Raw genomic sequence first — 3,127 nt, 5'->3', positions numbered from 1 at the left:
CATCTCACAAACCTATTTCCTCCAAATACTACTTCACAGTGCTGCCATATATACATGTCGACCCTCTATTACTTAACAATGGATTCAAACCTAGCACAGGGCTCGATTTTAATCGCATCCTAAATATTCATACCTGAAAATCCATTCATTTGACGTGAATCACATTTTTCTAAACAGCACTAAAATCAGCATGTGTCTCTTAATGTAAAGACTGTGTCCTGTGGCGGAATGCCTGTGACACGTTGAGAAACACTATGCTATATACACTCCCTCTGTATGCTGGAATGTATCTGTAATTCTTTAAGTTAAAAATGGCTTAGAAGAGCACGCTGTACTTCAGAAAACAAAACGGAATAAAAATGAAAAGCCCCTTTGTGTAGAGCAATGCGTTACACCGGGACTCGATGCAAAGACACAGTGTTTCCGGCCTGGCCCTGGAGAAGCTCAGTGCTCTCACAGAATGTAAAGGCTGCACACAAACCCACTCAATACCAGGCAGCACAAAAGGCGCGCTAGGGAAGGGTGCATCCTGCTAGAGAGCTTCCCAGGCCCTGGGCATACCACTTCCTCATCAAGTGGACAGGGATGTCTGTGCAGAGGAGGGAGAAAATGAGCCAGCTTGAAGTGTACTCTAGTTCAGGAATGTCACGTAAGGACACATAAGGCAGAGAGCAAAAAAAAAAAAAATCAAGATGATAGGAAAAAAAGGAAGGTGTGAATGATTGTTCAATTTTATGCATGAACTTGGCTAGGCTATGGTGCCCAGCTGTCTGGTCAAACATTAGTCTTGATATTGTTGTGAAAGTATTTTGCAGCTGTGATTAACATCTATGGTCAGCTGAATTCAAGTAAAGGAGATTACTGTACAGTGTGATACAGCACAATAATGTGGGTGGGCCTCATCCAATCAGTTGAAGGTCTTAAAGCAAAAACTGTAGTTTCCTGGAGAACGGAATTCTGCCTCAAGTCTGTAACATAGAAATCCTGCGGCGTTTCCAGCCAGCCACCCTGACCCACAGATTTCAGACTCAAGACTACAGCATCAACCCCTGTCTGAGTGTCTGGCCTGTCAGCCCACCCTAAAGATTTCAGACGGGCCAGCCTCCATAAACATGGGAATCAATCCATATACGTATAATATAATAACTTAATACATTGTAATATATTATTATATGTTATATTGCAAATATAATGGGTATATATTCCTTTACTTATACATATGTGCGCGCGCGCACACACACACACACACACACACACACACACACACACACAGTCCCACTTGCTGTTTCCTGTTCCTCTGATAGCGCTTGTTAAAATTTAGGTAAACAAATACAAGAATACAAGGAAACCCTGGAAAAGTAGACTTGGAACAGATAGCAGAGGCCTGCTGAAGAATGCCGACGTGAGGCGGGGGTACACGGTGAGGCCACTGCGCATGTGTGAGGAGAAAACAATCCAGGAGGCGTCCTAAGGGGACACGTGTGTCACTGGTCTCCCTGGTGGGCCAGAGAGAAAAGATACTGGATATAAAAAGCCCAGGCAGAAGGTCATTACCAACATCTAATACTTAACCTTCCCAGTGCGATATTCTGTGACAATGACACTGATAGTGCTGGATCCTTCCTGTACCAAAATGGAGCGGCGATGAAATCACACACTCTCACCTGTGCATCCGACTTAGGAGCTCTTCTGAGAAAGCAGCTTTAGCCACTCTTGCCTTAATTGCTCTTGTTTCCACGATCCCTGGAATTACTCACCACAACTCTGCGTTTACCTGCATTTCTTTAACTATTCGACCTGAACAGGGAAATGGGCATNTTAATGTCTTTTGATTTGTAATGTTTGCTTTCTAGCCTCTTGAGTTAATAAATATTTAATTTCAATTTTTCATATTTAAGAAAGCATTAATGTTCATAAAAAGTCTGATCATATGTCAGAATATTAAACATTTTTACTGACTTTGTTAATATGCTCTAAAATTTAGATAGCATTTTATCTTTGACCCAAGAGCCATTCAGAGATTGTCTTTTTTCTCTTAATTTCCAAGTAATTTCACTTTTGCTTCTTGTTAGAGTTTATTGCTCTCTAATTAGAGAATTAACCTGCGAGATTTTTAAAATTTTAAATTTGAAACTTCCTTTTGAGCTATCATATGATCAATTTTCATAAACATTCCACAAATACTTTCTAAAGAATGTATAGTCCACATTTGTAGGATAAAACTTTCAAACTATATCTTTGAAATGAATCTTAATTGAACTGTAATATTCAAACCCGCGATTCTCAAATGAGGCACTGGAAATAGCGTATTGTACAATAACCTAAAAGAACATATCAAAATTGGCCAGGAAGGGTGCACAAGCGAAGACACGTTTTGTTCCAATGCTTTGGTTTCTTTTTTCGTCACCAAATTGGTTCTATTTTCAAGTTGGAATGCCATTAGAGGAGAAGGTAGAGGCTTATGTTATTAAAGAAGACGGATGAGCTTTAACTTGCAAAGCACGTGGCATCATTTCTTCAGATCCCTTTAACTAGTCCAATTCTCGGAGACGCGGTCAAGTCTCCCCGTTTGGTAACAGCTGTGTTAACTTTTCCTCGCATTTTTCACTTGCTAATTCATCATGCTTTACTGCATGTTTTTCAGTGCATAAAGTTTAATGCTTCTATATCTTGTTAGAAGGTTGAATTTTTATCAATAAAAGCAGGCCTCTATGCTATCTAATACTTGATTACTTTGAAGTGCACTTTGATATCGGTATCATTTACCCTGAATTGTGTGTGTGTGTGTGGGTGAGGGGGGAGTATGGTGGTGGGGGGCTCTGCTACAGCTTCGTACACTCATTCATTTCATGAGGCGACAACCGTCTTGGGAACATGTTCAATCATGCCAAGTTCTGTGGACATGATTGTGAAGAACCTGGTCATTTCGTGCCCCTTTCTTTAAAGGCATCTTCTTTTAAACAGCATGTAGTCAACTGTATGTGAGACCTTTTATCCCAATGTAAGAATATCTGCTTTATAATTAAGCTGTAGCTTACCCACCTGAGTTATAACTGGGAGAGAGTCTATCACTTTATCTCTGTTGTTTGTTCGTTACCTTTTCCTGTTGTTTCCTTTCCCCACATTT

Source organism: Hipposideros armiger, unplaced genomic scaffold (assembly GCF_001890085.2).
Source record: "Hipposideros armiger isolate ML-2016 unplaced genomic scaffold, ASM189008v1 scaffold_241, whole genome shotgun sequence".
NCBI classification, from domain to species: domain Eukaryota; kingdom Metazoa; phylum Chordata; class Mammalia; order Chiroptera; family Hipposideridae; genus Hipposideros; species Hipposideros armiger.
This window is presented reverse-complemented; position numbering follows the sequence as displayed.